Raw genomic sequence first — 22,827 nt, 5'->3', positions numbered from 1 at the left:
CACAGTTAAGTTCTCTGTTATTATTGCCTTTCTGTTACTTATGGCTCAAAGCCAGGGGAGGGAACTGCGAGGCATGTGCAGAGACTAGGCTAGTTTGGGTCCAACTGAGTGTATACATGCAGGAAATATAAATGGAGTTATCTGATTTCTAACCAAGTGTTTTAGTTTGACCGTGACAAATTAGATTTAGTATGATATCTGTTTTTCAGTTGGCCAAACATGTGTAGCTGCTGTGGCATCAGACAATTGTAAAACACGAAAACTCTTTAGTGTTCTTTTTTTCTTTTTCCTTTCATTTTCCTTTAGCTTATCATCTTGTCTGTGTGTTAAGACTTGAAATTTGGATTTGAAAGATAGGAAGTCAAAAGGCTGGTGGTGAGAATGGGTCAGGGAATCATTAGGCATTTGAGTTTATGCTCAAATGAAGCAGCAAACAATGTAATATTTGACATTTTCAAAATATGCGAATATGATTTCACTTCATCCCCCACCTAAGAGCTAGCACCTGCACTTGATTTCAAAGGTGTTCCCAAATGAGTGCAAAGACAGTTAAATGACACGTTACATTAAATATGCCACAATAAGGACGTGATATTTTATTGATGTTGTCTTCTTGATCACTTCTGCTTTATGGAAAAGAAAAGAAAAGAAAGAAAAGAAAAAGTTTGGGCAAGTTGGCTTAAGTTGGCTTAAGTGCACGCATCATGTTCAGCTGGTTACAGCAGAGGGTCAGAAATTAGACTGTTACCCTGACAGTTCTGCTTATGGAAATATAAACAGATAACAGAAACCTTCTTTGGAATTTGTCGTTTTTGGAGAGAGAGGCTGAAATGTGGCCAGTAGAGGCGCTAGTTGCACTAAACGCGCTGTCCAGCCTTTAATGGAGGCACAATGAAAAATATTCCACATGTGGCACGTGCGGTTTTATAGCCTCTTATGATATTCAGGGCAAGTGTAAAGGTCCATTAAAGAAGTTGAGCTGTGTTATCATTCGCCGCGAGCGGTGCAGCTCAAAGCGAACCCAGACTCGGTGAGAATCCTGCGCGAACCAGGCGGATTTTAGGACCCACGGATTAGGTCCTTGTCGAATAATAAAAGTTGTGGGGATCCGTGCGCCTGTGGACGTGCGACAAAGCAGTCGGAGTGTGTTAGTTGAAGTGTTGGTGTGCTGCCTTTACTGCTGCTGTGGGCACATTGTGGGCGGTGACAGCGCCAGGGCTGGGTGTGCGTCCACTCCGCGGCTTCACAATTACACCGTGAAGGGGAGTGTGCGCTGCTCTGCCTGTGCTTTCCGGAAGAGAGGGTGTGAAACATGGGACATATAGCAGGTCAGCGGCTGATCCTGCCACACACCTAGCGCAGGAGTCTGTGTGCCAGTCCGTCTGCTACACGGCACTGCTGCCGAACAATCGGCTGTGGACAGAGTGAAAGCAGGAAGGCTCCGCGCATCCAGACGGGACATCCCTCCGGGGCACGCTCCAGAGCTCGTTTGGGTAACTTTTACGATAATCTCATTTATTTGCATTTATTGTTCGGGTCTTTTCGTGTTTGGTAAAGTAAAATAGAGTGTGCCCTTGTGCAATGCAGATGGATCTTACCGCACGTGCTTGGTGAGCGTGTTTTATTGATGTTTTGGTGAATCGCTCGCTGGCGGCGACAGAAGGAGATTGGATGCTCTGCAGTTTGTTGCGCTTGATTGTGACCACTCCGCACTGTGGAGCCGGAGGCTGCATGCTGAGCCACCGATCTGTGTCATGCACCGGGTATGAGATGATGCTCGTCTCCATCATAGGACATATTTTAAAGAATTGAACTGATGTGTTTGAGAATTCCTGATAATTTGCGGCCTTTTTTTGATTATTGTCCAGAATGCGGTGTGGTCACATACAGCTGTCAGGTTCGAAAACAGCTTTCATCTTTTTGACCAATGAGGCTGTGAGCATATATGCTCACTATGCTGTGTGTAAATGAAGATGCTTGCAAAAACGCTGTGCTGAAATGATTTACTGATTGAACCTATAATTAAAATATTCTGGAGCCTCTAGACAGTAATTGGCGTGCAGTTACTGTGCTAAAATCTGTGCTGAGAACTGATCCCATGCAGCTCAGAGGCTGTCACTGTTTAAAAACCACACAACAAGAGCATTTACTTCTGCATGGCTTTCATTGCTCTGTCATCTCAAGACAAGGCAAGGCTTCACATCCATCTGAAGTGGTGCTGTTTGAGCCAGTTGACAGGATATTGAATGGCTTAATCATAAAGCACGGGACTGTATTCTGCCATGTTCTTTTCTTTTTCACATCACACGAATGATGACTTCCAAATAAAATGACTGAAATGTTTGTTCCTCACCTCAGACCAGCCAAACCAGCTGAGTGTGGCACGTTTCTATCTGAGTTCAGCAGAATGATGACTTAAAAGCCCTTCGGTCAATATGTAAAATGAGGTCATTTGGCTAGAACCAGTGTCGCAACAGTGACAACATTTCTGAGTGTTGTTGCTGGGCTGCTCGACTTCCCTCTTTTGGACGGGTTTGATGTTTTGCATGCAGCTTTATGGACATTAAATGCCAGATACTAGAGTAAGAGGCGTGGCACAGCATGGTTTGTGTGAGGAAGATTAAATGGTTCTCCAATCTGTTCAAGCCAACAGCGAGTGTCCGGCTTGCAACTTGTCCTGAGCGTTTGCGCAATTCCTTAATTTTGCTGCACAACAGTGGTTTGGCCATTTCTGCGTAAAGAGAACGAGAACTTGACAGACACGGAAGCTACTCAGCCAAAACCTGCTTAAGTGGTGTTGATTTTCTTTCTTTTTCTTCTTATTTTGTAATGCTGAATGTGCTGATGGTTGTGACCCTGCTCTGAATGTGGCCTTGTGTAACCATTACAGAGCCGCAGCCCTTCTGCTAAAAATGAGAGCATGTCAACAGCTCGCAGGTCCTTCAGCTCCTCTGGGAAATCACTTGCACAAGTGTCAGGGAGAAAGAAATTGGAATTGCACATTTGTGTGTGTGTGTGTGTGTGTGTGTGTGTGTGTGTGTGTGTGTGTGTGTGTGTGTGTGTGTCTTTCCCATGTGTATAATGCAATTACTTGATTGGTTATTTTTTCTTCTTTTTTCAATAGATGTCCCAAAAACATTTACATGCAGCCCTGATGAATGTTTGTATCATCTCAGTCATAGCTAAATGGTAAATGGACTGTACTTATATTGCGCCTTTCTAGTCTTGTTGATCATTCAACACGCTTTTACACTACGGGCCACATTCAGCCATTTACACAGCACACACACACATATACAGTACATCAACCAAACTTTCCCTGTGCTGGCTGGTGAACACTGTAGCTTTATCCTGCAGCGTTATTTGTTGCAATCATTTTCATTTTTGGTCATTATATCAATTGAGTGATCACGACTTCTCTGCAGAGCTACATGCAATTATCATAGATTGCCTTTCTTTGATATAATCAAACTAAAAGACTGTTTGATGTGTAATAGCTCGATGCAGAAGAGATCATCGCTGGGAGATATGAACTTCAAGAATCTTTGTGTTTGAGAATGAAGCTATCCCCTAAGAAGGATTTACAAGCGTTCATGTTGAACCGGGATGAAAATGGCAGTCTGTAACTGACCTTGTCCTGACACTGTGAGGCATTAGTGAGATTTTAGGCTTTGATAATTAAAATAAGCCTATTTCTAGAGCAGAAGGCTCAGTTTCACACACCTTTTTTTCCCCCTGTACATCAACCTTAAAGACCTATTTTAAATAAGGAGTTTAAAAGAAAGCACAAAAAATGCGGTAAAGAGCCTGTAACGTACGCCTGAAGCCTGCATTCTCGTCTGGAGACTCGAGTGACGCAGCCCTGGGGTTTCAAAGGTAAAGAAAACTACTTGAAGTCTCAGAGGAGAGGGGAAAACAAATTGCAGTTCTTACTACTGTTTATGTTATGTCAGCTGTGGCCTCTTCTATGGAATCAGCCTTCAGCTCCTGGAAGCTCACCTGGCATGTTTGCAGAATTCCATTGTCATGAGCTGCAGGGCAGACCGACATAACAAGTTAACAGAATAACAGGGAAGCTGTACATCATACTGAGGAGATATGTGTAAGCTTTATTTCCTTGTGTGCTGTTCTGTTTTATGTACTTACCCATTGAAGCACCAAGTTTAGTGACCATACTATTCACTCTGTTAAAACCTGTTTTGCAGGTCTTTGGGCTTTTCAGGGTCATTGTGATGTCACCAGCAACTGAAAATGATTTTTTCAGTTGATTCATTTACAGAATAACGTCTTATTATTATTGTTGTGTCTTATTACAAAAACCTTTACCTGACTCCCGCCCTCTGGTATTCGCATACCATCTGGGACGAGCCCACAAACGACATGATTTCAAATGGGGCTATTTTTTCTAAAACTCGTGCATGTGATTGGATGAAGAATCTGTCCGTCATCTTGACTGACGCCACTGCAGCCACTCACAATGACTCAACCCGTGACGTAGCTCAGAGCTTACCTGACTCCTGCCCTCTGGAGCATGAATGGGCGGCCATAACGCCGCCATAACGCTGCCCATTCATCCAAAGTCCCACCCAGCGATTAATGATTGGCTCTGATTATTTTCTAATCGGACGAAACACATATGACTCCCAGGCTCCTCAGATGGTTGTGTGAGGAAAGGGAACGCCCCCGCGTGTAGTTGGTGAACGCAGCCAGATGACGTGAGTCAGGTTACAAAAACCTGCCGATGTGAATGAATAAACTCAACATAGCTATTTGAAAAGTATTCCTGAAGACTTGTCAAGGAAGTTGGCTTTGATTGTCTTCTTCCTTAAAGTTTTTGTTGAATACAGCCCACCAACATCACGACAGTATGCGGCCACTCAGTTTATTTACTCCAAACCTGTTAATGAAAACAAACCTCATGCAAATGTATGACTTTACTTTTTTTTTTCAAAAGTTTTTGTTCTGAATTAACTTTGCCATCAGATAGACAAACTCCAGCTAATGTTTAGTAATTTATCCCACTTTATATTGTATTAATGGCAGACGTTAGACGTTAGCGTGGATCTTCTTTATCAGCTAATCTAGTTGCCTTTTTACTGTCCTATTTGTACATTTTTACAGTTACTATAGCAACTTCCTTTTCTCTTTACTCAATCATCTTTAATGACCTGATAGGCGTTTGTGGTGGTGCATGTCTCTCTCAAGACGCAGCCCTTTGCTTGTATTTACCTAATTTCGTTATAGTTTACTGTGTTTGGGGGTTTTTTGGGCTACAGCCGATGACAACAAGCAGATGTGAGGACTATAAAAAACATTGGTCAGCTGTGGTCACACACACATATGAATCGTGTTGGTAAATGTTGCTACTTCGAATTATTTTGTCCTTGATAAGCATGTGAAAATCTGATTAGGTGACAGCACGAAACTGGCTCATTATTAATGAAAGGAAAGGAATTTACTTAATTCTACATTTTCTTGCATGAGCAACATTCAAAGAAATGCAGCCTGTAAAGCTATCCTGTGATTCTTCCGACAGTCATATTTTATCATTTCTCCCATAAGACATGTAAAAGACCCTCATGATAAACGTACGCATGTTTGTGTTCTGGTTTCACACCATTTAAAAAAAAAAAAAAAGCATGTTTCCCTTTAGCATTATGGAAAATCTTGCAGTAATTGTACTTTGGTCTATGCAACTGAATAAATCGGGAAATCTCCAGCCATCCAGGGATGGTGATGTCAGTCGGTCTGCCATTTTGGTCCAGACAGAAATATCTCAGAAAGCACCAGATAGATTGACATGGAAGTTATAGCTGCATTAGCATGAGTAAGTACTCTGAAAAAAAATAGGTCAATCTTGCTGCCCAGTGTTATAATCCACATCTGCAAAAACCTGCTGCTCCAAATGAAATCAGTCGATCAGAGCTAGGGGAAGTTGCTGATCACTGTCACTAGCTTCTCATGTATCCGCAGATACATGATTATACATTTTGATCAATATCATATCCATGTCAATTCTAAATTGGCGAAGTCCATCATCCATTTTCTATACCTGCTTAATCCAACTCAGGGTCGCAGCTGTTATTGGGCAAGAGGCAGGGTACCCTGGACGGGTCGCCAGTCCATCACAGGACCAAATACTGACAAACAACCATCCACGCTCACACTCACTCATGGGTCAATTTATTAACCTGACAATGTTTTTGGGATGGAGCCAGAATACCTGGAGAGAACCCACACATACACGGGGAGAACATACAAACCCCATACAGAAAGGCCCCAGCTGGGATTTGCCAGGAACCAAGTTGCTGTGAGGCCACGGTGCTAACCACCACACCACTGTGTCTTGACTTGCACTCCTAGTCTTTTTCACACACCGACTCTTTTCTCAGCAAAAGACATACAATCCCATAAATTTAGTTTATATGGACAATAATTAGGCCTTCACCTCGGTAGCACATGTCATAGTGACTCATATCTTTTGATGATGCATGGTACAATTCAGATAAAAATCCTCCCTCAAAACAGCATGTGACAAATTAGTATTATGAGCTGACAAACATGTGCTTGTGAATGATAATGTTGATAAATGTTAGAAATGCTCTGACTGGCCAAAATATTCCCTCAAACCTGTCAAATTAATCAACTAGATGGCCCCAAAGGAGGGAATCTTTCCATAGTAAAATCTCCTGCAACTTTGAGTGACATTAGTTGAAATTAGCATTCAAAGAAATGCAGGTAAAGTCACAGGGAAGTGGGCATCCTGCTGTGACTTAATATTACCTTTCACAACTGTGCCTTTTGGATCACAAGCAAAATAAGAATTTTAAAATGCCAACCACACTAAAAGAAACATCAAACTTTAAGTATCAGGTAGAAGGTTTTTTTTTGGTGTTTGTAGAGAGTGAATACATTTACAGGTCCTCATTAGTTCATTCTGTGCAAGGCACACAACCACATCTTCATATTAGTCTTCTTTAGTCAAAGCACAACCAGTAGGGACTCTGGGAGTTCTCAGATCTCTCAGCTAACCCCAGTCAACTGCTAGACTGCACTCCATCCCATTTGCACCTCTCCCCTTTTCTCATTAGCCCATGAATGGGAGGCACCAGCATGCACGAGATGCCCACTGGGAGCCTGCACCTGGTAATTTCATCAAAACCTGTTTAATCAGGAGCCCGTGTCTGAACTACAAGATGGTAAAAGCAAAAATGAGGGGAAAAGAGAACTGATCAATGTGTTTCAATTTTCTTCTGGGAAAAAAAATACATTCTTTTTTCAATGCAACATTACTTTTGGCCTCGTCATTCAATATTGTGCTATTTGTAAAAGATGTTCAAAGTTTTTTTTTTTTTTTTCTGTCTCTTAAACACAACAAGCACCTCTCACATGTCTTTGAATTGTTTTTCTTTGCAAGTCCAGCTGGCTCTAGCTGTTATTCCATTGCACGTCTCTAGACCTCTGCTGTTGTTTACATATGGCAGGTGAGCTAACCGCAGTAAATGATGGCTAGTTGAATTTCTGTCTATCCTCTCGAGGCTTGTCTGTGTGCCTTCAAAACTCTTCCTAAAACTCTGGCAGCATCTGTTCCTTTGTGACGACTTGTCACAATGTGCCCCTTTGGGTATATCAGACAGCTACAGCCCAGATTCCCTGCAGTTTAGCCCTCAGTTCCACACCTCAACCTCATTTCTTTCCCTTCCAGAAAGTCCAACAATGTGCAGAGAAGTAAGGGCTTAAGCTTGCACACACAGTTAAAATTAGTATTCATATTTCTTTTATTTTGAAGCAAATGCCCACACACTAACAGATGAGTTTGCCAGGCAACCTACATGCAACAGTTATGTGATCCATACTGGAGTAATGAGATGTGCATTAACAGATGTTTTTTTTCTTTGTTTACACCTTATTCCAGCGATGCATGGGTGGACTTGTGGACTAGCTTTGCGGTGCACAGAACACAGGGTGTCCATTACACTCTTGTAAATAAAAATGGATTCACAAATTCAGTAATACCGTATTTTATTCTTTGGTTTTGATCATGGTTCTTAATCCAAGCTGCATGGCTCAGAGGGAGGCACTGCTGGTCTGTTTGTCAGTCCAACACTTTGGTGTAATCTGAAATATATGGATTCTCCTTTAAATTCATTACCACCTGTGGATGAATCTTACTGACTCACCAGGAAGTTCACATTTATGGTTCGAAAATCGGAGTGAAAAAGCTCAACAATTAGATGGAAAATTGGTTGAGACATTCATCACCCTCTTGGGATGGATTGTAATAACATTGCTGATCCCTTTTTCTTCTTGCCCCCATAACATTCAGCCCTGATTTAATCTATTCCAGCAGATGACCGTTTTCAATACTCTTTAAAACAGGAAATGGCAAATGAATACTGAAGTTTTCAAAGTGCCTGCCTCCTGTCTGTAAATGATGTGGGTTGCTCAGTGCTGTTCATGAATGCATGAAAATGGGCACCTTCATAAGTTGTGCTCAAATTTTCTGTTCATTTAGACCTGAATAAAATTTGTTTTAAACTGTTGAATGTGAATTGAAAAGAGAACTATAAAGGAGTAACCTGACAGTTTAAGCTTAAACTAAATCTGAAGGGTTTAATAAAAGACTTTGCACAGCAGAAAGCCAGAAGAGAACAACTGAAATGTAAGTTGATTGTTTGTTTTGGCCTTGATGCAGACAGTTTCCTGTGCACCTGTATCATGCACTGCCACCATGTATGATTTTTATCTGCTGTTGTGCTCCCACACCAGAGTTTGTCATACAGTTGCTGGTCTGTTTTCTTAGTTTTTTTTTTTAGTTTTTTTTATTTAGGAGAATGGCATGTTGTTTTTGCCGGATGTTTTGATGTTGCATTTTTTGCCCCCTTGTTGCTGAAGTTACGCTGTGTTAGTAGAATGTTGAATGTGAAGGCTCTATAACTGGGTCTCTGCTGGCTTTCATCAGTGTGTGAAAATTATCAAATAAAGTAAGCTATGCACTATGCTACTTTTTTCATCACAGTTTGATTTTGAGTATCTTGATGGTTAGTAATTAAACTGATGAAATAATAAAAGATGTGGATGCATGTGTTCAAGTAGCCATGGTGCCCATGTTTCTAGTTCTTCAAAGCACTCACCAGCAGTATGTATGAGATGAGGCCCACAATTCAGAGAAACTCATTAAAAAGTGAGAAATGAACATGGACTGGTTAATTCTGGGACTGTGAACTTGGCTCAATATTTCAAACATGAGCTTAACTTTGAACTTGTTTTTATGAAGTGTGAACTTGTACAACACCGGTCCTGCAATGGTGTTGGAGGCTTTGGCAGATCATCTGCTACTGCCTAGCAGTGTCACAGTTGCAGGGAGAGGAATCGGCTGTCATGGCTCCAAAGACATGCTTATGATTTCAATGAGTTCAGGTGAAGAAAAGGAGCATAAGCCTCTGATTAAAGTAGCCCTTTCTTCAGCTTCGCTATATCACTTGCTTTACTGTTTCAGCTTACTTGTTCTTGCAATAGCTCAGTAAAATTATCCTTCTATGTGGATGAGCTGCTTGTCTTTTTGATGAAATCGTGGAGGAGTGAAAAACAGAATCTGACAATGACACTCTTGTTCTCCTTTTGAGAAAGATAACTTTTTAGTGAGCAAACCATTCCTCAAATCCATTCCAGTTCTGGAGATCACTCAACCTTGGCCTCCCTGGGCGCATGCATAAAAATTTCTCTTTGTATCTTTCACCATGGTGGAGAGAAAGAGAGATTCTTTAATGTTTGAGAAATCGCTGCTAGCAGAAGGAGATATAGAGCCTTGCAGCTCAGTGGGCTGATGTTCTTGTATTTCATGAGAGATGGCCTTTGTGCCTTAGAGCGAAAACAAGTGGCATGTCAGGGCTGAGAATATTCTGGCAACATTAGTCAATAACCTTCTTAAGTGGAAAACAATTAATGTTGTGTACTAGATTGTTGTTTCCTGGAACACATGAGGCTCATTGTTGTGGCTCTCAAAATAATTGTACAGCAATAACAAATGAAGAAAGCATGTGTTTAGACATCATGATGAAGCTAAGTGACTGGGGAATTGGATACCAAAACATAGTTTCTTATTTTTGTCATTTTTAGCCATCATTTTTTTTTCTTTTCAGATTCTCAGTGAACTGATCAACGGTATCGTGTGTAAACTGTACTAAAAGGATTTAAAATGACAGTGGTAGGTTCTCTGATTTCAACAGGGAAGATTTGAGTAGTTGGAGTCTGAGTAAGATTGGAGGTCTAATATGGAAAAAAAAAAAAGAGATTCTGGTATTTTTATTAAAGGAATACTATGTAACATTTCTACCTTAAAATAACAGCTTGAAAAAATTTGTGTGGCTAGAATGAGTTTTAATATTACGATTGGCCTGTCTCCTATGCCCTTCGGGGGTCTGAGTTGGAAAAACTGCGCTATGTAACTTTGCTGGAGCGGCCCGGTGGCGGCCCGGGAGCTGAGCGGAAGTACTTTGACTTGCTTTCTGGCACACCTACCGCAAAAACAAATAGACCCCTCTCACGCTCCCAGGTACATTTGATTACTCTTACCTTCTTGGTCGACATAGCTTGCACCTTCTAACTCCTCGCCGGTTCGTCAACAAACGTGAAAAGTGAAAGTGAAAGGGTGTTGTATTTACGACAGTGTAACCGTACATTACCTCCAAGCCTGTAGGGGGAGCTCCAGAGTGGGCTTTTTGAGAAGTTACATTGTATCGCTTTAAATAAAACACTCTTCACAGACTCTTGATTATGCTACAAATTATTACATCAGTATAACCAGTGGAACCAGACCAGGGGTCCGTTTCACAAAGCAGGTTCAACCAACTCTGAGTCTATTCCTGATCTCTGAGTTGATCTACTCTGAGATAGAAAACCCTGAGTTTTCGGTTCCAGAAACGCTGATTTGAGTGAGTTTAATCAACTCTGAGTAGGTTCACCTTGAGTTTTGCGTGTGCGCCACAACTTCAAAAAGCCAGCATCAATGGAACCCCCGATTCGACGAGTCACCATGGCAACGGGGAAGAGGAGGGGCTACGTTTTTCACCAACCTTGAATTGGAAATCTTAAAGGAATGGTTCGGCGTAAAATGATAATTTGAGCATCACATGGTCATGCCACATAATTTATATGGGTGATGAGCCTTTCTCCGAAAGACCGCGGCATTCCGAAGTTGGCTATTTTGAAGTGTTTTGTTAGAAACGCAGCCAAAGCAACTGGACGGGGCCAATTTGGAAAATATAAGAAATCGGTTGTTTTTCCGTGATAAACAAGCTCAAAAGCGCTACATACTTCAGCTGTGTCATAACAAAGGCCTCGTCAAGCAAACCGAGGCACAGAGAAGCTCTTTGCTGTACGGGTCTGGCTTGCTAGGCTAGCTTTCATCATGATGAAGATCCAATAACTTGGTCACTCACCCTCTCATCCCAAAACTCCAGCTATTGATTTCCACACCTGATCTATAGAAACACATTGACTTCCTGCTGTCAAATCTTTTGTTTCCATCTTACATCTGAGGTCCGTTTCACGAAGCAGGTTTAGTGAAAACTCTGAGTTGATTAACCCTGAAATGAGGGAAACTCTGAGTTTTCCGTTTCACAAAGGGAGGTAACTCAACCCCTAGAAAGAGGGGTAACTTAAGCTCTCGGTCAGTTACCGGAGTAACAGACTCTCTGAACCTAACCTGGTCGGGACCAGGTTTTCCTCAAGAAACCTCGAGTTTCTCTGTCTCCGCCCTCATTCAGCCACACACGCCATTTGATTTCCTCATTCATTCAGTCAGCAGAGCAAGTTCTTCTACTTCTAGAAGTCCATTAGGCACAGTAGGAGACGACTTTTTTCACGAACATGGCATATGCCATGTTCGTTCATTATGTCCTTTTGAAAACGATCCCGTGGATGAAGGCACAGCATTATTGTGCGGAGAATTAAATATTCGGAGATGGTTATCAGACCGCGCATAGATTTTTTTGCATTTACAGACAATTATCTTTTTGAGCGGCACCATCAGAATTTTGTTGGGACAAAAGAAATCTAGACGCCCCTAGCGGCCGCAAATGGAATTAGCCCCGGAGCAAATTCCATTTGCGGCCGCTAGGGGCGTCTAGATTTCTAGGCTAGATGAAAGCCACCAACCAACTACCTTTAACACACCTACAGAAACCTCCCTGCCACCTATACTGAATACAGCGTTTGAACAGAGCATGTTCTGTAAAATGAAGTCTCCCTTTCCCTCTTGATTTCTGCATTATTGTCACTTGGAATGCATTTTATTGAGTTGTAACTTTTCAAACACACAACTCCACAAAATATCACATAAAAACTTTGTAAAAAAAACTTGAAACTTTCACATTTGAATAAATCTGAAATATTTTAAAAGAGAGGAACAAACTGTCAGGTGGGGTGGGTGCGAGGAACGATGCGGATTCTTTCTGAAACAAAACTTGATTTATTTTCAGTAAAACGTTTTAACAGAAAGCGCGGCTGAGCCGGATCTCAAAAAACTAAAACGAGACTGTGAAAACAAAAAATGACTGTGACAAAAAAAACAAAGGACTTGACTTGGCATGAAAATACTTAGCTTGACTTGAGACCATGAGTGACAGTGAGGATCTGGCAAAGTGCATGGAAAAACCTGGAGACTAAATACTATGGAGGGTGATTGGTGATTGAGTGCAGCTGATGGGGAAAACACAGGTGAGGGAAGTGAAGCTGATGGCAGGGCAGGAGAAAGAAGGTGGCATGACATGGCAAAACTAAAAACGAGACCTGAACATAAAACATGAGAAAACTAAGAACTTAAAGGCATGGTTGGTAATCCTGTTCAGAAACACATTTTGTAATACTGGGTGAAATGGTCCGTCTGTCCTGAGAGAAATCTATACAAGATGTATTTAGAAAAAGGGACGAAAATAATCAGACCTCTGTGGCAGCTGCAGGACTGAGAAAAAGCTGACCAATCCGAGATCAGCGTCCCGCTGATCTCGGATTGGAGCGCCTACAAAAACCAATCAGATGCCTCTGCTTTCTGCCTACGCCCCCCTCTGTCGGCTCCCTGCTCCGTGTGCGCATGCGGTTCTACCGGCTTTGGATGACGCACTGACGGAATGGGGAGGGGGGGGTGGAGCTTAGAGGAGGGGACACTTTCGAATCTTGCTAGCTCTCTTGCTAGCTCTCTAGGATTACCTACCATAGCTTTAAGCAGAAACTAAAAACATGGCAAAAAACCCACAGACATGACACAAACTTTGTAAGATATAGAATTTGTTGGAGTCCTTCCCCAGAGCAAGTTTGTCATTTAAACTGAATTTCCTGGATTTCAACCCCATCTAATGGTTAGATCGTATCCGACCAACAACGTAGCATTCAGTAGTCTAACTGACAAAACTAGATAACGTTAGCGAATAGATTTAGTGTTTCTGTGACAGTAAGCATGTTTACAGCAGAAGACAAGAAATTATTGTTAGTCCAACCAAAACTGCACCGAAAATGCGTAAACATGTTGGTCTGACTGGAATCGTGTAAAATCTAGTTCTTAAATACTGGACTAACACACTCAGATAATGTTGTTCGGGATCGAATCACTCGTGTATTTATAGTTCAAGATGAAATGGGCCTCGGTGCTCTGCACATGCTCCAAAGTTCCATCTTTTTGCATAATTTTTTAAAAACTGGCAATTCTAAGTGTATATTAATACTTTGTGAATAGAATTTAGATTTTTTAGCTATTTATGTTCAAATCCTTGCATTCAGTTTTTATTGTGGGGTTGCTAAAGGTATGTTCCTTACCTTACCTTCCTTGTAAATCTACAGTCAAGGTGCTGTGGCAAATAATCAGATAACCAGAAGGACAATCCCATATTTTTAGTCCACTTTATTTATTCATCTATTCCTACGGTGCTCATGAACTGAAGTGGTGTGTGTTTTTCTATTTCCACGAGTGTTTAGTTTGACACCAGTTAGAACTCTCACCAGCGATATAACCACTCTCCACTTTCACTATACAATAGCAAAGGAAGCCTATCACCATATATCTGGCACAGCTTTGAAACTCTAATCGTTGTCTGGTTCATCTTTGCCCAGCTTAGTGGCAAAATCTAAAATCTGCTAAGCCTGTGGTCAAGACTGAAGAGCTTGACAAATGAGGCAAAGCTGGAATTAGAGTCGAATTTTGACCACACTGATTGTAAGGTTTTTCTCTTGCTGCTGCTACAGACCAGGATTAACTCACTGGTACTATGACATTTTACATGAGCTATTGTGAGGATGTTTATGGCAACTAAAACCTTTGTCTTATGTGACAGGTTCATGGAAAAACTCATACAGCTAGCTTTTGGGAATAACATTATTTAGATGAGTCATCAAAGGGCTACGGGGCTAAACATTCCTTTTACTGTGATAACAGCAGCTTGCTAATGGTAATGCTTCCATAGTCATTGGTCTGTGACCTTTCCTAAGACAAAGCACAACCACACATCTATTTTTTTTTTGTTTGTTTTTGATTGTTTGCAGGTTCATTTAGTTTTTTTTCAACCAATCAAATGTACATTTAAGGACCTGCTTTAAAGAGATATGAGTTTAAAAAAAAAAAGAGTGTTGTTTCATTTGCAGTGACGATTCTCTGAAACACCTTTCAGGAAGGAGCACACTTCAGCCAGCAGAGCATTAATTATTACATGTGACTAACATCAAGGGCCAAACCAGATCACTGGAGTAACTGGTTATAACTGCACAAAGGGTAATTATTAAGATAATTGTGTTCATTAAATCATTATCCACAGTCCGAAAAGGCGAATATTACCATGCTGCCATTTTGAACCGGTAGGACTTCACCCAGATGCCCAGACAGTTAGATTACACTAGCATAAACACATTCTTATTCAAGATGCATTAAGGGTAAAACATCTTTGGCTATGTGAGAAGAATATGTCTGTTCAGCTAGTGCATAGTGCATCACTGTAAATTCCTGTTCAGGAAGGCAGAAGTGTTTCAAAAACTAGAGTATAGTGGAAGCTGGATTTGTTTACTGGCTGCAAGTCACAGCTTTCTGGGCACTTCATCAAGTAGATGACAGTAAGATGCAGTCAGCACCATCCTCTGTGCACCAGGACTGATCAAGCAGCCTACAGGTTTCTACCACCGATGAGAAGCGATTAAGATCAATGGGGTATTCTTCCTCTCTGAAGGATTTAGAGTGTCAGTCCGACGAGAAAAGATAAATGGCTTCTCATTTTGCACAGCTACAGATAAACCCTGTGCAGGTTCATATCATTGCAGCTTTTAAGCATCATGGTGTTGCGAGTTCTGGAGGAGAATTTCCCGGGTTAATGAGAGATGGGGTGTATTGTGTCTCTCCATGTACCAACTGCTTCTAAAAATAAATGATCAACTCAGAGTCTTATCAGCTAGCCACTGTCCAGCCCCAGCAGTATCACATGGACAGAGGGTGGAGTCTCAATCAAGGTCTACCCTACATAAAAGATATAGTGAGTAAGTCTCATGCAGCACACATCTGCACACTGATTTTCATCTGTCAGGGTGGGGGTAGAGGTGGTGTGAAGGGGGAATTTATGATAAAAGCCTGGTCTGTCCTTGTCAGAAGGACCCTTGTCAGGTGACATTTCTTGGATTCCAGGAAGGTCAGCCATGCTGGACATTGTCACTGTGAGCAGAGGAGGAATAATTGGCTCATCCAACTTGCCAGTTTGCACTCCTACATCCTGTGTAATCCTGGGCTTATTATTGTGTGAGGCAGCCAAGCTCAGAGAGGGTGGCCCTGGATTTGTTTGGGATTGTCCCAGAGTATATGTCTGTTGAGTCAGATTGATCACTGCTCATGGACTGTGTGTCCAGCATCTAGCCTGGGGAGGACTGCCTGCTTTTGCCATCACATCACACTGATTGGCTACACAAGGATGTATTTAACATGTTTATAGCTACAGCTAGCTGTGCCTCATACAGTTGTCTGCTAATCCTGAGGATTGAATTAAAGAGTTTCAAGGATTATTCTGTGACAGATAAACACAGTGGAAAGTGTTTTCTAAAGGAAAGTAATTCAATTCTGTTTTCATTTACAGTGGCTGTTGATTTTTCACATGTTCCCAGTGTGCTGTCTTGTATGCATACTGGATATTTGTTTACTCAAAATATGAGGCTTTAATTGCTGAGTAACAGCAGAGGGAATGCTAGCCAAACAGATGTAAAGCCTGGCAAAAAGTCACCTATATTCACGGTTACATTGACCTTACCCTAACCCCTACAACAAAATGTCACAGAAACCTACACCCAGTCCTTCTTAATGTCTTTCAAGTTGGTCTTAAAGCTTAAAAAATGTTTTAATTGTCCCCCAACATTACGGTTTCAACATAGGTGTGACAATTCACAATGGCTATCAAAAGCCGCTTTCGGACAGAGCCGTTCTAAGAACGCAGTTATCAGAACTGTCCTACTCGAATTTCGTTCTGATAACTGTCCTTCCCCAGCGTTTCAGTCTGCATTCGCACATGAGTCGGGACCAGGTTGGGACTGATGCGCCGCGCGCAGCCGTCTGCGTTAGAGCCTGGCTCGGGCCGGATTTTTCTGTCCGAGCCCGGCCCGCAACCGACAGAAAAGTGCTCAAATCCGACCCGAGCCCGACATTAATTAAAATATTTGTGTCCGAGCCCGCCCGAAGCCCGAGACCAGTGACCAACGCAAGACGGCGCACCCTAATCAGTAAATACACATTGGTGACAGCGCACCATTATCCACCATAATCCATTGTAAAACATACACATTAATGGCGGTGCACCATAACAAATGCACAAGCACTCTTCGACCAGAATAAACACCCATTAAACTCAATACAGAGAGAGAAAGAAGTTGACTAATAAAACAATAGAAACTCGAGTGACCAGAACAGTAGCCCAACTATGCTAACCAGAGCTAAATGCAAACCAATATGGAGCGAAGATAGGCTACTGTAAAATATCAGCAAGACCAGTAGTCAATTCAATAACATATTACTGAGTTACAAAGTTAGAAATCACTACAGCAGCCCTGTCATAAATTACCACCAGATCAAAAGGTTTGCATACCGTGAAATGTGCGCAGTCTCTTTCGAAAGCCAGACTAGCCAGTAGTGTTACGATAGTAAAAGTGACAACAATAAAACCCTACGCGAAGGACATGACATGATATCAAAATGATGCCACGGCGGACATAATGATTAAATTAAACCTCTATGCCCCTACCTTGTTTTCTTCGTAGCGTCTGTGTGTCCATCATATCTTCTTGGTGCTGCTTTCCTCCAAAGTTTGTTACCATATTGTGCTCTTCTTGCTAGCCCATGCTGCAATGCATTCCTTGGCGAATGCAGTGATTAAACTTCGTAATTTTATATTCTGACTTCAAGAAAGCCTAGAAGGCATACTACAACATACATTAAAAGACCGCGCTTTCACTGGCAACTGATACTTTGGCTATTATTAAGAAAACAAGGTAGGTTGGCTCACAGCATCTTCCGTGCTGATTCTGAATCGGCTGGTTCGGAGAGTCGGCGTTCAAACGTTGCCACTGGCAACTCGCTCATGCACACACCACAGATGCATGCTGCACGGCATGAGGCACGAGTAGCCTACCAACATTTTCATTTATGCATATTCAATTATTTATGTTTATCACAAAAACTGATGTTTGCAATGAACTGAAACCTGTCCTCTGGCTGTTTATAATTTTCACGATGTCTGCTTGCTTTCGAGCCCGACCCGAGTCCGACAAGACATTCTAATTTTTTGTCCGAGTCCGACCCGGCCCGTCGGGTTCCGACCGGGCCCGTCGGGCTTCGGTCGGGTTGCCATACTCTAGTCTGCGTCAGTGACGTGTTACGTTAGCCGTTTAGCGCCACATTCAACAACAAAACAAAACAAAACAAAACCCAGTAAAAGTAAGGAGAGAAGAAAAAACACCACAAAGAAGCTAATATGGAGAGCGGTGAGGCCACCGTGTTCATGGTCTGCATGATGGTGATATTAATCATGGACGATCACATCAGGCGTCTAATATCGAGGCTGGAAGAGCCCACAGAGAGAGTCAGGATCCAGCGCAGGCGATACTTTTTCACTTCATGAAGTAAGAAAGGAGAGCAGAGCACCGTAGACAAATGAGACCAGTGTAAGTTTAACTTATTAAACACCCGCCGGTTGTGTCCGTGTTGTATGAGTAAACATTTCAGCCGTGATAGCATGACATGGGGCGTAGCTACCGACCACCACACACCTCCGTCAGATGCGTTCTATAGAACCATGAAAAGACCCGACCTCGGAGAAGGATCTGAATTGGTTATAGGAACTGAGGGAGATGGCCCCGAGTTTCTGTATGTCCGAATGCGGGAGAAAACGGCCCCGTGGATAAAAAGGTTATCAGAACTGCCAAAGGTTCCTACAGTCCGAAAGCGGCTATTATTCAGAAGCTTGAAATATGAGGCATGCATAACAGTTGAAGAGCTTCAGGCTTACCTGGAACAATCTGGAGCAACGATACCAAAGCAGAGCCTTTTGGGAATACAGTACACCAGTTTGTGTATAGATGATAAAAGGAAACACACAAAAGAAAGAAGCCGCCACCTACAGTACAGCATGGTGGAGGCTCCATCATGCTGAGGAGCTGTATTTTCTGCCTCTAATATTGCAAGGGTTGAATGTCTTAAGGAATGACAATCTTAGCAGATTATAAAAGTATTTTAGTTTGAAATATGCTCCTTGGTCAGAAATCTACATAACAATGACAGAACTGGATTACTCAACTGAACTAATACAGTTGACCATTTCTGTTACTTTTTTCATTCAGCAGCTTTAGTTCTGTTCTTGATTCTAAATAGTAACAAATAAGATGGATATCCTTGTTTAATAATCAGAAAAACGCACTCCTCCTTTCATCGTCATGTCTTTTTGATTTTGGATCAAGCTTTGTTTTTATATGCAAATGGAAAATAAAAGGGAGCGTACACATCCATTAATGGTTTAAAATGGGACTGGAATTCAGGCTTGTGCTCATGCATATAGTTTCAGGGTGATTGGTGTTTATAAAAGAGAACCATATATGCAAACAGCTTTATGAATTTTTCTAAAGAATATGTATGCACTCTTCTGCCTTTGTGTATAAACACACTTTTAGTGATGACACTACACACAGTCGAATGCATCTGCCCCAAGGACTGTATTTGCTGATCTCATAAAAATTTGATCTCTTGATGAATTGTAATCCGTTTTGATGATTCCCTCCGACTTTTTATTTACTGCCACAATGTGGTCAAAATGAATAAAAATGAACTAGAGATGTCTTTTTGAATTGGTCTGCCTCCTACAACTTCTGGTGTGATATCCTGATTAGCTGATTTTTTTTATTTTTTTTTTGTAATTCTGTACATGTTGTTGCCACTGAGAATAAGTTAGTTGTGACCTTAAATATATTCAGCAACATTCATTGATCTGAGAGTTTGTCCCAATTAAGATGTTGTTTACTCTGCTCCAAATGAATGAGGCTCACTCAGTCAATGATGATGATGTATAATTGTCATCAACTGTTAGTTAAAACAGGGGGGACATGGGGAAAAGCTGATCCCACTGTGCCTGTATGTTTATAAGGGAATTAGATGCATTCCCTTCAGTGTTTGTGGGTGTGTGTGAGTGGGCAGGTATGTAAGTGTATGCACACAAAAGTTATTCTCTGGTATTTTTTTTAATCATCCATCAGCAGCCAGTGGATGTTCCTGCTGGGTTTTCCAACATTCCTATTGTTATGTTTTATTTCCCTTTGCAGTAAATGTGACCTATACTTTTGTTTGAGTTAGATGAAAAGTGACAGGAGAAGGTAATGGGAGGAAGACCTGATCAACCCGTGGGGCCTGAGAAGAATAGAGCTACAGGAAGGAAAAACCAAAGAGCTCTTATTTGATATTGAGAAGCATTTAAATTGATTTATTGGTTTCGGCCTGTGACCTTTTATTAAATATGGGTAAGGAGCAAGTGAAAGTGGTGTCTGTAGTCAGAAAAACCCTGCAGTAAGAATGTATCCACCCAGCCAACTCTGCAAATATTGGATGTTGAGCACTGAATCCTTGTTAATTTGCAACATGTTTGTTAATAACCAGTTGTCATAAATCAAGACAAATGATTGTACAGATTATAAGCTTTTGATGATCAGCAGTTTCAGCACAACTGCTTCTGGCCTGATAATTAGCTGTGACAGTAATGTGCTTAAATGATCAAAGAAAGTAAGCATTTTTAATTGTACACATTACCTTAATTGACCATAATGCCCTTTATCTGGACACCCGGTCAGTTCGTACTTTTGATACCAAGATAATAATGTTCTAGAATGAGCTGCTGAGGGTGGCAGCACGTTGGAGTAGCTCTGTACCTCACATTGAGATTTATTCTTTTTTCTAAATTTCATTCCTGTTTTTTCTTGGAAGAAATGGCATTTTTTGGACAACTGTTCCTTCCTGCCTTGGATGCTGTGCAGCTGGATTGATTTTTCCCAATACTTTTGTATATTTTGCTGTTTTGTTATGATGCATAACCATAGCAACAAGGTGGTTTACAACAGGGAGCAGCTGATTAACATTGGAAAAGCAGAAATAATTCGACAACTGAAGCCAGAAATCCCACTGGAATTGAAAAGGAGGCGTCTAAATGCAGAGCAGGAGCAAAGAGGAGAGAAAGAAAGAAGAAGTTCAAACCAACTCTGCCATCCGTCATCATGGGCAATGTAAGATCGTTAGCTAACAAGTTGGATGAACTTCTAGCCTTGACAAGGACTCAGCAAGAATATCGGGAATGTAGCATTATGTGTTTTACTGAGACATGGCTGCAGGATCATATCCCCAACTCCAGCGTCTCTCTGCCGGGCTTCCTGACTGTACGAGTAGATCGAGATTTAAAGAGTAGCAGGAAAAGGAAAGGGGGTGGATTGGCAGTGCTTGTCAACAACAGATGGTGTCACCCAGGACATGTTACTGTGAAGAGTCGTCTCTGCAGTCCTGACATTGAACTATTGGCAGTAGGTTTTCGTCCATATTATTTGCCAAGAGAGTTCACCAGTGTTGTTTTGGTAGCTGTTTACATTCCACCCTCAGCTGTTGCCGACACTGCATGTGATGTCATCAGTTCCGTTGTTGCTCAGATACAGACACAACACCCCAATTCTTTTGTGGCAATATCTGGTGATTTTAATCATGCCTCACTCTCTGCTACACTGCCAACTTTTTAACAGTTTGTCAGCTGCTCTACCAGAGAAAACAAGACATTGGATTTGTTTTACACAAATGTCAAGGATTCATACATTTCCAAATCAAGACCTCCCCTGGGTAAATCAGATCACAACCTTGTTTTTCTCTGTTCAGCATATAAACCCCTTGTCCAGAGACTACCTGTCACAAAAAGGACTGTTAGAAAGTGGTCACATGAAGCTGAAGAAGCCTTACAGGGTTGTTTTGATGCAACCGATTGGATTTCTCTTTGTAAGCCACATGGAAAGGACATTAATGCCATGACTGAGTGTGTGACTGACTATATAAACTTCTGTGTGGACAACACCATCCCCTCCAGAACAGTGAGTCTTCCCTAATAACAAACCCTGGATCACCAGTGAGCTAAAGGAACTATTGAACAAGAAAAAAAGAGCCTTTAGGGAGCGAGACAGGGAGTTACTGAGGAGTACAGAAGCAGCTCAAAGTCAAGATCAGAGAGAGCAAGGAGGTGTATAGAAAGAAGCTTGAGAGTAAACTGCAGAGGAACAATATCAGAGATGTGTGGTCAGGAATGAAGAAGATCACAGGCTTCAAGCAGAGGGAGGATCGGATGGATGGAAGTCTGGACAGAGCAAATGAGCTGAACACATTCTTCAACAGGTTCAGTTCAGGAACAAGCTCACCATCCTCCCCTCCTGTTCCCAGCCAAAGAGACATCCCACCCTCCTCTGACCCACAGCTTTCCTGTAACATCTCCACCTCCACCTCAGTCATGGATTATTCTGCTTCCACTAGTTTGTCTTCAACCCAATCAGGAGATGCTGCTGTCCCCTTTGCCTCCCCCTCCCACTTTTCTGTTTCTAGAAGTCAGGTGAAGAGGCAGTTGGAGAGACTGAACCGGAACAAGGCTGCAGGTCCAGATGGTGTCAGCCCCCGAGTCCTGAAGGCCTGTGCAGAGCAGCTCTGTGGGATTCTGCAACACCTTTTCAACCTTAGCTTGACCCAAGAGAAGGTACCACTGTTGTGGAAGACATCCTGTCTGGTTCCGGTACCAAAGAAAACTCACCCTTCAGACATCAATGACTACAGACCTGTTGCCCTGACATCCCACATCATGAAGGTCCTGGAGAGACTCCTGTTGACCCACCTGTGTAAGCAAACCAGCACATATCAGGACCCCCTGCAGTTTGCTTATCGCCATGGAGTTGGAGTTGAAGATGCTATCATACACTTGCTTCAACAAACCCACTGTCATCTGGACAAAGCAGGCAGCACTGTGAGGATCATGTTCTTTGATTTCTCCAGTGCATTTAACACAATCCAGCCTGATCTGCTTCGTCTGAAACTCCAGAAGACTCAGGTGGAGGCCTCAACAATCACCTGGATTAATGACTACCTGACAAACAGACCACAGTTTGTCAGACTGAAGAATTGTGTGTCTAACCAGGTGATCAGCAGCACAGGAGCACCACAGGGGACTGTACTCTCACCATTCCTTTTCACTCTGTACACTTCAGACTTCCAGTACAAGTCAGACTCCTGTCATCTACAGAAATATTCAGATGACTCTGCAG

The 22,827-nt window shown here is 42.0% G+C and overlaps 1 protein-coding gene across 2 annotated transcripts in view; it reads left to right on the top strand.

The window, feature by feature from the left end:
- The first annotated feature begins 1,028 nt into the window (after positions 1-1,028).
- Positions 1,029-22,827, top strand: part of camkk1a (calcium/calmodulin-dependent protein kinase kinase 1, alpha a) — a 68,681-nt gene continuing 46,882 nt past the window's right edge. For both annotated transcript variants that reach the window (XM_075486436.1, XM_075486435.1), the window contains exon 1: positions 1,029-1,493. The gene's annotated coding sequence lies outside the window, so the exon portion shown is untranslated. The remainder of the gene's footprint in view (positions 1,494-22,827) is intronic.

This window comes from Odontesthes bonariensis, chromosome 16 (genome assembly GCF_027942865.1).
Source record: "Odontesthes bonariensis isolate fOdoBon6 chromosome 16, fOdoBon6.hap1, whole genome shotgun sequence".
Taxonomy (NCBI): domain Eukaryota; kingdom Metazoa; phylum Chordata; class Actinopteri; order Atheriniformes; family Atherinopsidae; genus Odontesthes; species Odontesthes bonariensis.
This window is presented reverse-complemented; position numbering and strand designations above follow the sequence as displayed.